This window comes from Periplaneta americana, chromosome 13 (assembly GCF_040183065.1).
Source record: "Periplaneta americana isolate PAMFEO1 chromosome 13, P.americana_PAMFEO1_priV1, whole genome shotgun sequence".
Taxonomy (NCBI): Eukaryota; Metazoa; Arthropoda; class Insecta; order Blattodea; family Blattidae; genus Periplaneta; species Periplaneta americana.
This window is the reverse complement of record NC_091129.1, coordinates 75,097,077-75,113,144: the sequence shown is the minus strand read 5'-3', so window position 1 is coordinate 75,113,144 and position 16,068 is coordinate 75,097,077. Positions and strand designations below refer to the sequence as shown.

At 33.6% G+C, this 16,068-nt stretch overlaps 1 non-coding gene across 1 annotated transcript; it reads right to left on the bottom strand.

The window, feature by feature from the left end:
- Window positions 1–15,649: 15,649 nt before the first annotated feature.
- On the bottom strand, window positions 15,650–15,722 carry TRNAT-GGU (transfer RNA threonine (anticodon GGU)). Its single transcript has one exon. It is a non-coding gene; the product is annotated as a tRNA-Thr (tRNA).
- Between the last annotated feature and the right edge of the window lie 346 nt (window positions 15,723–16,068).

The following is a 16,068-nucleotide window of genomic DNA, read 5'->3' as shown; positions in this document are numbered from 1 at the left end:
CGACTTAAACATTTAATATAGGCTATCTAAAACATCCTGAGAGTGTTTAAGCTTCGATCTTTTAAGGTTTAGTTTAGCGTAATACGAGAAGTTTTCCACCTCTGCTGTGACTACAGAGTTGTTAACTAATTTCTTTGTAATAACGTTAGCTGCACAAACACATTTACTGCGTCTTTCGCGGAGGTTTAATTCTAGTGAAATACGAATACATCTTTCACCTTGTGTGATGAACAGAAACCAACAAGACATATGAGAGCAAGCAATTTCCGAGAAATTACATTTGATGTAAAGTCAACACATTCAGAAATGTGAGTAGAGAAATAGTAATCACAAACATTATGAATTAATTAATTAGATTTTACTGCCTGTTCCATCAAGTTTAAGAGTTTCATTGGCCACGTAATTTATGGCCAATGTCAAAAATACACACTGCTTCTGCGCAGATCCTTTCACTCCAGTTTTATACATCTCTTTAGACATTAATTGTAAATCATCATATTCCATCAATCATTATCATAATCAATAACAAGAATTATGCCTTAAAATTCGTTCCGATCTTCTGTAGGATTCTATTGGATTTAAGAACAAGAAATTTCCGAAGTTTCTTCGTCCTAATCATTTGTAGTTAACGATATGTTTCGCATAGTCCTCGATCCATTCTATTTGTGTGTTCCCTATATACAGGGTGTTTCCGAGGTGGTTTTATAAACTTTCAAGGATGATGTCGAAGGGCACATGTATCAATTTGAGATGAGGAACCATGGTCCGAAAATGACTGAGTCGAAAGTTATAAGCAAAAATAGTTGTGTGGAAATGGAATTGTAATTTGGCACCACGTGCTCTCCTTCCCTTAACTTTTAGAACTGTCGTGGAAAAATGGTATGGGCCGGATGTCTCCTACGCGGGTACTTGCCCCGATACAATCTGTGAGATTGTCTACTGTTCTCATTGACTCATCCGTATTCGAAAATCAGGTCTGCTTATTCCGCTCTGGTGTACTCCACCATTTCACTAGGACTGATCGACTGGACACTGCAACTTGTACACATACACTGCTGTCTACAGACGTGCATATCAGGACCGACCATGTCCGTTACAGTTTACGCTATCTGCATTGCTTTAGTGTAGTTTCCTGTCCCCATCTCTCAGACGGCGCACTGAATGGAATACTGTAAGTAGACAACGTAAACAACGTCAGATGAATACAGTATGTGTAAGATGTACAGATAAATACACATAAATAAGGTGTACATAGGAATAAAATTATTTCATTTCCACAGAACTATTTTTGCTTGTAACTTTCGACTCGGTCATTTCCGGACCAGGGTTCCTTATCTCAAATTGATACATGTGCCCTTCCCCATCATCCCTGAAAGTTTGTAACACCACCTCGGAAACACTCTGTATATCGTTTTTATCTGCAAACTTGAAAACATTTAATTCTGCTCTATATCCTCTTGTGTATTATTTTTTAATCACCCACACTTCTCGGGAACTTTATTTTCTATACTGGTATTTATCCTGTGTTTTCTGTTAATATCCAGTGTTCTGTCCCATATAATAATGCTGAAACCGTCATGTCTTACAGCAGTTTATAAGTGTTGCATTCGTATTTTGTGCAGCTTCCATTATTTTGTATATCGTCGTTGTTCCTGCAATAACTCCTATGTGCAAAATATAAAATTTTTGGCAGTAGTAGCCTACACAGGAGATTGTGAATTTTTACATTTTCGAAAGAAATAAATATAATTACATATAGGAGATTTTATTATTTGCTGTATCACTATTTAAGTTATTTAATAGAGCAAAAATCTGAAAATCGATAAATATGTCACATAGGAGTTATTGCAGGAACAACGACGATATGCTATTTTTATGATCCGAGTTTCGCTTCTCTACAGTAAGGTTGGTTTAAACTAAATATTATGAAGTTATAATTTAATACTAGTTGACCTAAATGAGGTTCTGGCTGATATGTTCATATATTATCAGATGAATAACAATTGTTTGTATGCATTTGAAGTCTGATTAATATAATATGTAACTAATCGGCGATGTATGCGATGGAGGGAGAAAGGAAGTGGTGTCTTATTGCTTTCACTTGTGAGGTTCAGACCTGTCTTCGGACAGTTGACTAAACAACCAGCTAACATGTGCCGAAATGTTTCATTACAGTACTCTGTTCATTGTAATGTACTATGTAATTCTATACCAATAAAGTTTTTATCGTTTGCTGATATTGGATTTTCAAAATACGTGAAGTTGGAGATCAATACTATGACATTGTAGTCTATAACTATCTTGACTCATATTCTTTTCCCGCATGTTGGCAATGATTTTGATTGGATTGTTGACATAATCATACCATGTTTTCTCCCAATTGTCTTTAATTAATTTACTGCAATTTGGAGGTCATCTTCAATTTTGGAAATTATGATATAATCACCGGTATATATTACTGCCTGAATTATACTCATGTTACTGTAATTAATGAAATATGTTATCTAAAATATATCGAAATATAAATATATTATTGTAATAAAAGTGAATATACCCGCATAAATCAACCAAGACTGCAACTGGAAGAAGTAGAAAATGAAATAATATATAATACCAGATTATACACCGCAAAAATAACAAAAAAATGACTACTTACAATAAGTATCGTGGTAGTCCGTTTTGTTTCAGTCGAATTCATGCAGTTCATTTAGGTCGTTCAAGCTGACAGCGAACACACGCCTAAAGCGAATGTGTGTGTGTCAAAATATGCCATAAATAATTTAAAAATGCAGATTTGCAGTCACTTATTTCATATAACTCGTGTTCAAACAGAAGTTCACTTTCATTAAGAGACTTCGTAAGTCAATTTATATCTAAGTCTGCACATAGTCATTGGTAGAAGAAATATATACGTAAGGTTACTTAAAAGTCCCGCACCAACTAAATAACTTTTGAACCATGTGGTTCAGTGACATGAAACTTGGTATGTGTGGATAACCATATACTAAGAAAATAATGGTATTACCGAGCTTTTTCTACTTCCGGTTTAACCGGAAGTAACTCCAACTCTCTTATTTTAAATGGAACGCCCAATAAATATTTTATTTTTGAATAAAGCTCATTAAGAGCTTTTCAAAAATTACCCACACTTGATACTTCTGTACAAATTCAGTGTTGCTAAGTCAAGAAAACAGAAAAGTGTATCGAATATTAAAATAATAAATGTACTACCTAAATAACTTTTGAAGCATACTGTTCAGTGATATGAAACTTGGTATGTGAGGATAACCATATGCTAAGAACTCAATAATGGTATGACGGAGTTTTTTCTACTTCCGGTTTAACCGGAAGTAACTCCAACTCTCTTATTTTAAATGGAACACCAATATATTATTTTTATTTTTGAATAAAGCTCATCAAGAGCTTTTCAAAAAGTACCCACACTTGATACTTCTGTACAAATTCAGTGTTGCTAAATAAAAATGGAAGTGGTGCAAGATATTCCTAAAGCCTGGTTAAATCATTCCTTAAATGGTTTCTTTGATCGAGTGACACATTGTAAAGCAGCTGAGGGCTACCAATTTGGACTCATAATTTAGAAGATGAGATAGCTTTGTTTTGTTTTTGTTAAGGAAGGAGTATTTTATTATTTTAATATTCGATACACTTTTCTGTTTTCTTGACTTAGCAACACTGAATTTGTGCAGAAGTATCAAGTGTGGGTAATTTTTGAAAAGCTCATAATGAGTACTATTCAAAAATGAAATAATATATTTGGTGTTCCATTTAAAATAAGAGAGTTGGAGTTACTTCCGGTTAAACCGGAAGTAGAAAAAACTCGGTAATACCATTATCGAGTTCTTAGTATATGGTTATCCTCACATGCTAAGTTTCATGTCACTGAACCGTATGCTTCAAAAGTTATTTAGGTGGTGCGGGACTTTTAACTAACCCTGTATATTAAGCGGTGTTAATATGTGTCGAATGAAAGGACTAACAGTATATAAGTGGCTCTTATTTGATTTGTAATTGAGTACCACCACACAGATCTCATAGGCCATTAGGGAAACAGCTATCCTCAACACTCTCACATATTGGCGAGGTAAAATTTAATTATGTGCCTGTCTATAAGTTGTTACGCAGGCATCACAATTTAGTACGTCACAAGCGCATTGTCCTGTGGTCTAACTTGTTTCTGGGGCTGATTCGAATAGACAGCAGATAGTTAAGTGGATCGAATACATACATCGTTATTAGGGCCTAAAGTTTTTCTTCGGATCTGGGAATCCGTGTGAGTTTACGCGTTCACATGCTCATCTGTTTACCTCCATACCAACAAATATATAATGATCCATTCTACATACGAACTGTGAACGTATCACATGAAAGTTCACAGGGAATTAATTTCAGTTTCCAATTTCTAGCTCTGAAATTAGGAAAGAAAAAAATACAATATGAAACAGAATTTTGATCTATTAGTTTAATAACTGCTTTAAATTCTTTCTAGAGGACTAAAGCAATTCATTATCCTTACTTTAATAAAATCGTTAACTACCCTACTGTTCTCCTTATTTGAATCTGGACACGTGTTCTCTCACTTCGCGCAAAATAAATTTTCATTTTAGTCAGAATTTAGGGGTTTACATAATTAATTCGAAAATAATATAGTCTGTAGTAATCTATTGATGGAATTACGTAATATTTAATATACATAGATTAAAACACACAATACGTCTCGAATCTTGTATTATTAGAAGCATTCTTTATACCCTTCTGTCACTGTGTTTTATACAGAGTGTCCCATTTATCTTGTGCACCTATTATAACTTTTTCGTTTGGATAGATATTGGAATTTTTGTTTTTGAGCGTTATGTTAGAACGAGGGGCTAACATCAGTGTGGAGATTTGGTGCATGTAACTACATTATGGTACAAGATAAACGTGACGTCATCAATTTTTCAAATAGCACTCTATACTTTAATCATGTTACATTGATTACACACATTAAGGCGAGTTCAAAAGTGTATCACAATGTCACCTTCCTAATACTAGAAATGCATTGCCATGAACACATTGAATACCTCCTATGAACAAATGTTCAGATCTCAGAAAATGTGTGTTGTAGGACCCATATTTATTAGACATTTTCTTGTTTTGATGCATACTATCACCTCCTAAAATACAGGATACTTTTTTTTAATATACTGTATAAAGGATTTTGAAAAATGGAAAGAAATCTACGAAAATCATTTCCTTTTCCTCATACTTTCATATTCTCCACTCTCCTTTCCTGTTTAATGTCGTTTTTGTTTTTAGAATATAGTCTTCCCGAATTTCAGCTTATCAGAATTTCTAATAACAATAATAATAATAATAATAATAATAATAATAATAATAATAATAATAATAATAATGGTTTATTTTAACTGGCAGAGTTAAGGCCATTCGGCCTTCTCTTCCACTCAACCAGTATGATAGAAAATTACTACAATGCTGTGAATATAACATAATTAATACACCAATAACACCAATAAAATAATTATGTAGTAATAATAATAATAATAATAATAATAATAATTATAGTCATACCTAAATTAAATTAAATTATTAAACTCGATCACAATTATAACTTCAATTTGACTGCGCCCGTAAGAAATCGTTTAGCCTTTTCTTGAAAGTGGTTATTATCTGGCAGCCCCTAATCTTCTGAGGTAGAGAATTCGATTCCATTCAGAATTTATAATAATAATAATAATAATAATAATAATAATAATAATAATAATAATAATAATAATAATGATGATGATGATAATGATAATGATAATAATAATAATTATTATTATTTATTTATTTTATTTTTATTTATTTCGAATATTAATGTGCAAAACAACAGCACAAAGTCAATTAAAGTTTAGCACAAAATAAAAAACAAAACAAAACAGATCAAATTATTATGAGAATGAATGACAGAAAATGGCAGTGAGATGAAATACAATCAATATAATGGTCAACATTTACCATTCACCAAATGCAACAAATTAAATGGCAATATCTAACAAATAATAAAATATATTAAATAACAAGTAAGGAATATCGTGCATAAATAAAATCAAATCAGATCTTGCAAATTGGCAGTTTTAATTTATCTGGCTATTGGAGAAAGGGATTTAAATAATTTAGTGAAGAAAATCTTTGACCACGAAAACCTTTCACGGGAATTCTAAGGTAGGTGTTATGTATAAAAGAATCACAATCAATTACACCATTAATAACATTATTAAAGAAAGTATAATCAATATCCTGACGTCTCGAATACAGACTGGTCAGTTAAAATATTTACTAGATAGTACATAATTTAAAGAAGAGGAGTTGGGTACAAATCTGAACGCACAAAGAGAAATTTTCTAGTTTAGCTGAATCAGTAGACGTAATAGAGTTCCACGCAACAGATGCATATTCTAATTTAGACCTTACTAAAGCATAATATAATGTAAGTAGTGTATCAGAAGAGGAAAAGGAATAAGTAATAGACCTAATGAGACCAAGCATTCTTAGTGAATGATTAAATAAGTGGTCAACATGGTCATGAAAGTACAATTTAGAATGAAGATATATACCGAGATCCTTTATACAGTCCTTCCTGATTATGGCGGCATTCGATAGCGAATAGTTGAACTTCAATGTAGTTGTCTTCCTAGAGAAAGAGATAACGCATGTTTTAGAAATATCAATTTTCATACCGTTATAATCAGACCAACGTTGAATGGCATGTATATCATTTTGAAGTAAATGACAATCAGCAAGACTATTAATTTTGCTAAATATTTTTAAATCATCGGCAAAGAGAAGATAATGGGAACAGATGAGCTTACAAATGTCATCGATAAAAAGCAGGAATAATAACGGACCTAGGGTGGAGCCCTGTGGAACACCACAAAGAATAGTGAAAGGATCAGAGAGAGAGTTTCCCAACCGAACACAAGATTGTCTGTTGGTTAAATAGTTTTCAAACCAGCTAAGATAATTAACGGAAAGTCCAAACTGATCTAATTTACTTATTAAGATTTGATGAGGAACAACATCAAATGCTTTACTGAAAACAAAATAAATGGCATCAATTTGGCCTTGGGATTCAACTGTAGGCATAATAAGATTGAGATAATTGACCAATTTCGTTGTTGTAGATTTGTTTTTAATAAAGCCATGTTGAGCAGGATTTAATTTAGATTTAACATAAATTGAAACATGTTTGTGAATAATTTTTTCAAAAGTTATTTAGTATTGAAATAGGTCTGTAATTATTAACAGAATGTTTATTGCCATTCTTAAATATCGGAATGACAGACGCTTCCTTCCATAAAGAAGGATAAATACCCGTTCTAAGGCTAAGATTAAAAATAAAAGTTAATAGAGGAATAAGAATTTGAGAACAACCTTTAATAATGAAATTAGGTATGCCATCAGTTCCCATAGATTTATTGGGCTTAAGTCTCCTAATGACATTCAAGACATCTTCACACACAATAACCGGTAAATATAAGCAGTCAGTAGTGATGGAATCATTAACAAATAGATGATTGAGCTTTTTTTGTACAGATTTAAATTGATCAGCAAAAGCATTTGCGATCTCACTTTGATCAGTGATGTGCTCCCCATCAATAATTAACTCAGTAGGCAAGGATTTTAATTTACGAAATGATTCTACATACTTCCAAAATTTCTTAGGCTAATTTTTCAAATTTCTATCAATAGATTGGAGCCAGAGTAATTTATCAGATTTTATCTTATTTTTTACTTGTTTTCTAAGGGAAGAAAATATAAGATAATGATAATCAGATTTGGATTTTTAAAAATTCTTGTGAGCTTTATTTTTTTTCTTTATGAGTAAACGAAGCGAGTTTGAAAACCACTTAGGATAAGTAGATTTTTTTACTCGTGATAAAGGTACAGCATCAGCAATCGTGTCATTTATTGTATGAGTTAATGAAACTACGGCTTCATTGACATCAGTAGACTCGTAAAGACTGGTCCAATCATGATTAAAAAGAGTTGTGTATAATTTCATATAACCACCCTGAGGGAAATTAAAATAAGAATGATTAGAAGAATATAAAGGAAGAGATAAATTGACTTCAAGATTAACACAAATAGAAGGGTGATAATTGTCTTGAAGAAGAAGAGAATGATTAGCTAGGTAAACAGAACTATTAATAACATTGGTAAAAACAAGGTCAAGAAGATTTTTATTATTCAAAGTAAAATTAATCTGATTTAAACCAAGAAGGCAAGAAGAAGAATATAGATCAAGAGACTTAATTTTTGCGTAATAATGGATGTTAGGAAGACTACAACCAGATGCCCAGTCAATACCAGGAGAATTAAAATCACCGAGAATAAGTATTCTAAAATTATGTGAATCAAGATTATTCTCAAGAAAAGTAAGATAATTTCTTAAATTTTTGGGATCAGTGTCAGGAGAGAAATAGTGATTACCAATTAATAAATTACTACCATCAGAAATTTTTATTTCAATCAAGACACATTCATTAATTTTTTCTAGGTCATATCTCCTGCATATAATGGGAATCTGATTGCTTATCGCAATTAAGACGCCTCCACCTTTACATTTATTAGTGTCATCACGCACTCTGTCAGCACGAAACACAGTATACGAATGAGGAAATAGATTGGTACTAAACACAGAATCAGATAACCATGTTTCTGTGAGACAGGTGATTGCATCATTATTGGATACTATATTTTGAAAAAAATTCATCTACTTTAGTGTTAAGTCCTCGTACATTTTGGTAATAAATCTCAAGGTGATTATTAGTACTACACATGACAATAGAAGAACATAACTAGGAGGAAGTGCCCTGAGTATCATTGGAAACCACTGGCGTAGCAAAATCAAAATGCTGTTCGGGCTTAAGCATCCTGTAGAACGGCGCAATTAAGCAGCCCTCAGGCCAAACATTCGGATTATTAATAGCTTCAAAATCTCTTTCCTCCACTAATATGTGGAAAGAAGAATATGTTTGAAATTTTGTTTTTAGTTTTGTAACCTTTAGGAAATTGATATTTATTTGATTCGCCAGAGTCGATTGTTGGGTCAGAGAATCCTTAATATTACTTATACTGACCTTAGGACCAAATCTCGATACAAACAGATATTTGGCTTTCGCTCGTTCGGGGGCCATCTCAATTCCTGATGCATTGCGCGTCCCAACCCTAGGTTCGCGTTTCCGCCTTTTGTGAGTGACAACTTGAAATCCGTCAGGTAAGGAATCAACGATCTCAGTAACAGCCGGACTCGAAACTGTACTTACAGCAGAAACATGATCCACAGCTTTGCTCGCAACAGGAAGTTCGACTACAGCAGGACGTGCAGGATCAGCAGAAATCTTCTTCTGTGCTGGCTGAACTGCTGTGCTATACAGTTTTGCAGAAGATCGTTCACGGTAACCACCAGACTTAGAAGAGTTTGAGTTACTAGTTATAATTTCTGACACTTGAAGTTTGAGTGCAGCATTTTCAGATTTTAAATACGCCACTTCACTTTCCAGATTCTTAACATGTTCAAGGACAGAATTCAAAGTTTCTAAAATAGACACACTATTAAGTCTGACATTCTCTATCTGCACAGATAATGAATTCGTTGATTGAAGTTCCGGTAGATTCAGTTCCCTAGTTGGAGAAATGATCTTCTTCTTCGCAGCCTCAGTACCAGCTTTCACTGGAGAAGTATCTTCCTGCACTGACTTGGAGGCACCATCCCCAACACCACCATGGATAGAGCGAACAGGCGTACTATCCCCTTGACGACTCTTCATTGCGTTAGTGCAGGTTTGGCAGAGATATGTAGAACAGCCAGTCTTCATAAATATCTCATACTCAGGCTCACCAAATTTAAGGCACACTAGATGATACCTCAGACCACAACAACCAGAACACCTGAGAAATTTCTGCCTTCCATAGAAGGCCGCGTTGCATATAGGACAAAAATCCCCACTCGGCGCCATGCACTGGTCACTAGTATAGCTATCACAATGTGCGGAGCTACGCACAAACACGTCCGCTCAGCACCACAGCTAATAATAATAATAATAATAATAATAATAATAATAATAATAATAATAATAATAATGGTTTATTTTAACTGGCAGAGTTAAGGCCATTCGGCCTTCTCTTCCACTCAACCAGTATGATAGAAAATTACTACCATGCTGTGAATATAACATAATTAATACAATACAATACAATTCAAAGCAATACAATACTACAATACAAGCAATATAATACATTATTAATATAACACAATGACAATTCTTTTCATCTTCAAAACAACAATAAATAAAATAATTATGTAATAATAATAGTAATAATAATAATAGTAGTAATTATAGTAATACCTAAATTAAATTAAATTATTAAACTCGATCACAATTATAACTTCAATTTGACTGCGCCCGTAAGAAATCGTTTAGCCTTTTCTTGAAAGTGGTTATTGTCTGGCAGCCCCTAATCTTCTGAGGTAGACAATTCCACTCCATTCAGAATTTCTTTATATATTTTAATAATAAAATTATCCTCAGTCATTCTTCTTAGGCAGAGAGAGATACACCCATTTCCAAGCGAAGAAAATATTTCACAATTTGATCAATGGTCTAGCTCAATGAATTTCTGCAAATAAAAATGGAATTTCGTGTAATAACATATAATGTGGCCTCTTGAAACTAGAACATCCGACAGCTCACACGCCCCTTTCTGTTCAATTGTGAGTCGCCGCTCTACACCTTTGAGACAGCACAAGCGCATAAGCCTCTCTAAGCTTCACTAATAGTGAACAAGAGAAGGAAATGTTCATTCTCCACCTTCTTAGCGCTTTGTAGCGAACGTGGGTGTGCAATAACATAAACAAACGTTTACGACAGAGTAAATCAATGTGAACATGAGGCCAAAGATAAGATGAAGTCGTGCAGCAGTGGGATGGCGGCTTAGGGCATTTCTTCCTCTCAGACCGCGTGCTGTAGGTGACAAACAACCCCTTACTGCTTTGTATAGCTTCAGCTGTGGTATTATTACTAGGCAAGACAAACCCAAGACAGTTCCTTGTTTACACAAGCACGGCGCTGCTTTAATTTGCACTTAACACCAGAACAATATTCCAGCCAGTTTCTGCTTCTCCCCGATCGCTCCAGTGCCAAACCTTCGCGTCTGGACCACCTTTTGTCTCGCCCTCTACGCGACTGCTTTTAATATTTTGGTATACTGACAACATAATTTAGTTACGGAAAGAAATTATTCCTGCTCAACAATATATTATCATTATTACTAAGGACCGGATATTTATGTAATATATATTTTTATTGGGTTATTTTACGACGCTGTATCAACATCTAGGTTATTTAGCGTCTGAATGAAATGAAGGTGATAATGCCGGTGAAATGAGTCCGGGGTCCAGCACCGAAAGTTACCCAGCATTTGCTCGTATTGGGTTGAGGGAAAACCCCGGAAAAAACCTCAACCAGGTAGTTTGCCGCGACCGGGATTCGAACCCGGGCCACCTGGTTTCGCAGCCAGACGCGCTGACCGTTACTCCACAGGTGTGGACTTTATGTAATATCAAGGTGTGAAATATGTACATATTTATGTAAGAAAAATAAGCTGAATTTGTACCAAAATATTTAAGAGAAAGAAAATATTTAATATCAATATCTGCGCTGGTTTGTATTGTTAAGCCTAAATATTTGTAGTCTAGTGCAATTTTTAATTTTCTGTTCTTCATGACGATTTCTACTGTTTCTGGTGCTCTTTCGCCGTTTCTGAGTATCTCATTTCTGTCTTGTCCACATTTATATCAAATTTGTTTCTATTGCACCATTTTACCACGATTTTTATTGTTTCTTCTAACTTTGTAAGGTCTTTAGACCCTACTATTATATCGTTTGCTTATGCGTATGAGATTATTCCCTTCTTGATTTTTACAATACAGAGTAGTTGTATGAGAAAGGTTGCCTTTTGTTCACTCATATTTACAGTGGGCGGTATGGAGTGAGTGCCTCTTTTACTCCCTGGAACTAAGATGTTATGTTTCGTCCCGAAATATATCCTTTCTCGGGTAGGTAAAAAGGCTTTTTAAATCTGTATATTTCAAATTACAAAATCCCCAGCAGAAGTTTTCTTTTTCCTTTTAAAGAAGTAAAAATGAATAAAACCCCTAAAAATGTAGATTTATGTAATACCAAGCCATAATATGTAATGTGGGGTAAATATGTAAAAATATGTAGTATCAAATTTTAATATATTAATGGTAATTACAAGATTCTCAATGATTTGTTATTTATATACGGTTAGGTTGAAAGGAATATGATATGTAATTACATAAAAATCCGGTCCCTAATTATTACTTCTACTTCTGCTCTTGCTACTACCACTGTTACTACTACTGCTACTACTGCCACTACTAGTGTTTGCTAACATTGTTACTACTACTGATGCTATTATTACTGCTACTACTAATACTTACTACTATTGTTCTCATGGCCAGCAATTTTTATTTCAATGTTTACTAATATATAATTACGCAATTATAATTGAGCCTAATACGCTCGTAGGTTCACATTTTATTCTTTTTGGCGATCGATTCACTTTCAGTAGCCTAATTCAAGTGAGATCAAATCTGCAATTGTGACTATTCAGTCTGTAATCACATTTCAAAACGATCTCTAGAAAGGGGTGGCTTACAAAGAAACATCATGGGTACCTACGGTTTGTACGCGGAGATCTGTACAGATCTTAGATCATCTCTTGTTGTTCCTAATGTATTTTGTATGATGTTCATAAATAAAAATTTTCCACCTCTGCAGCACTGGAATCCAGAATTATTAAAACAATGGTTTAAAAACAAGAAGTGCTGCAAATACATACTCCAGGATTCATCGAGGCAAGTGTGCATCTACGGTGTGGCTACATGGTATATTTTGTTAAATAAAGCTTGTAGTACAATTAAAATGTAAAGCTAAACAATTTATTTGCTTCTTTAATATTAAAAAATCATTAAATGCCATCGGAGAGATAGAGAGAGGAGAGTAAAATATAATATTTCAAGGGACAAAAAACAAGGAGTGGGGCGAATGGCCAAGAGAAAAATTAACATGCCACTGTAAAGATGTTTGCACACTACCTTCAATAATAGTTGCAGAGAAATTTCGATGAGTGGCCTGTAGCAGCAAAAGCTGCTTCTCCGTTAAATTATAGTTAAAAACTTGTAACAAAATCATTAGACCTAAGAAGTAGTTACTTACGGCTTTTAAGGAACCCGGAGGTTCATTGCCGCCCTCACATAAACCCGCCATCGGTTCCTATCCTGAGCAAGATGGTAGGAACCATCATATCCCACTTCCCTCAAATCCATTTCAATGTTATCCTCCCATCTACGTCTCGACCTCCCCAAAGGTCTTTTTCTCTCCGGCCTCCGAACTAACACTCTATATGCATTTCTGGATTTGCCCATACGTGCTACTTGCCCGGCCCATCTCAAACGTCTGGATTTAATGTTGTAATTATTTCCGATGAAGAATAGGAGTGCAGTTCTATGTTGTGTAATTTTCTCCATTCTCCATTATGTCAACCTAAGAAGTAATAACATTAATATTTGTTGTCATATGAAAAATTAAGAAATTGAATATTTACAATAATACTGCTTTGTAAAGTATGTTTTCGGTAATAAAATTTAAAATGTTGAGATTTTTAGTACTTTTTCAACAACCTTGTTTTAGTAACGAATGGAATGAGATATTTGGCATCGTTATAACTAATACAGCTTTCCTAAATTATGCGTAAGCAACGTAATTTCATATGATATGGTATGATTATGATATGATATATGATATGATATGATATGGTATGATATAATATAATATATGATACGATATAAGATATGATATGATGTGATATGATATGATATGATATGATATGATATGATATGATATGATATGATATGATATGATATGATATGATATGATATGATATGATATATGATATGATATGATATATGATATGATATGATATGATATGATATGATATGATATGATATGATATGATATGATATGATATGATATGATATATGATATGATATGATATATGATATGATATGATATGATATGATATAATATGATATATGATATGATATATGATATGGTATGATATGATATGATATATCGTATATGATATATGATATGATGTATGGTATGTGATATGATTTATTGTCACTCAACCATTTGGTCCTGCTGGCCCTTCACATTCCTATATTCGGGCCAGTATTCCCATTCTTACACTACTTAAATCAATTTTAAACTTAGTGGACGACTCACGCAGTTATCTTCCTTCATTAAATGCTGTATTCTTCTGTGTCCATTCCTTTAATTATTACTTCATCTATTTCGCACTTTATTCATCTAACACTAGACATCGTTCTAAAACCTATCTAAAACTAATTTTCCTAAGTTACAGCTACCATTACGTTTACTATTTATTTCAGACTCTGTTAAACTATACATACTTTTCCTTACCGTTTCTATCTCTTGCTTGTTATTCTCATTGACATAAAAAATCTTTTCCGCATTCGCTAACCCACCTGATACTATATTCCTTACTTTTCTAATTCTTAGTCCTTACTGACATGTAACATGGTTAATTCTTACTCCTCGCTCGCTTTGCTATTTACATCACTTAATTAATTTACAGTACATTTATACTATATTCTTACACTTTACATAATGAAAAGGAATCGGAATTTTATAAAATAAGTTATATAGTCGTCCACGGCAACAAATTTCGTTTTCTTCATGACTTCCTGCTGCTATAGCAGCTATACCCTACTCCGGTATCTGCTTTAGTTCATTCATCAACTTTAGTTACTGCAGGGTTTTTTTTATTAATTCGTTTTATACTTGTTTTTAGTGATTGGCTAAATATTTAGATTATTAATTATGACCCAACTTGCATTATTAATTCTAGAATCCGCAGTAGCCATTATTCAATCACATGTATTTGCTGTATTAATTATTGAAAATAAAGATTTGAAGATAAATGAGACTCCTTTATAAGTATTTTTGTTCCAAGTAATGTTTTGAATTGTGTATGTAAATTTGTTAATAATTTATTTAAAAAATAATTAGTTTTATCTAAAGACTGCCACTGTTGTAGCCCATGAGCGGTATGATACTGTCAACTTCCAAGGCATGTAAACAGCTGTAAGTACGAGAAAAGAGTGCAATCGTCCAAAATAATCGATTTACGGTTCTTATTATATATCAAGTTCGTTTTGTGACGTATCCAGAGTAACTGCTTTCAGAATATCTCATTATGTCTACGTCAAATGCAGTTACCTCAAATGCTGAACGAAGCTTTTGAAACGATTTCTGTTACAGGCAGCAGTAAATATTATTCTTTTAATTTAATTATTTTCTAAATAATGTTTATTCGCTAAACTCGCTGTGTAGGCCTATATATTTTATGGGTTTGTTAATGTTGATAATAACAAAAACGACAATGAAGGTTAACAGAATCCATGTCGGTATTTTATCGATTGCAATTTCATTTTTAAGCCTATGTTAGTTAATTAATATTAGAGGAGAAAAATTCGCTCCGGCGCCGGGGATCGAACCCGGGTCCTTGGTTCTACCTACCAAGCGCTCTGACCACTGAGCTACGCCGAATTCAATCCACAGCCACCGAATCGAATTCTTCTCCTTCAATGTTTCCCTTTGTGGCCTTACTCCAAGTTAGGCATATATGTTGGAGTTTTTTATGTCCAATGTCAACTGCCATTATACTAGGGGCGCACTCAGCTGAGTGACTTGTTTGGCCGGGATTCCGCAGTTATATGCACTGCTAGCTGTGAGAATATTATGGATTTATTAATTTGTCCTACGTAGAACCAAGGACCCGGATTCGATCCCCGGCGTCGGAGCGAATTTTTCTCCTCTAATATTAATTGTCAATATTACAGATATTATTATGTAGGGGCTGTTCCATGTGAAATCGGACAAAATTTCACAAAAT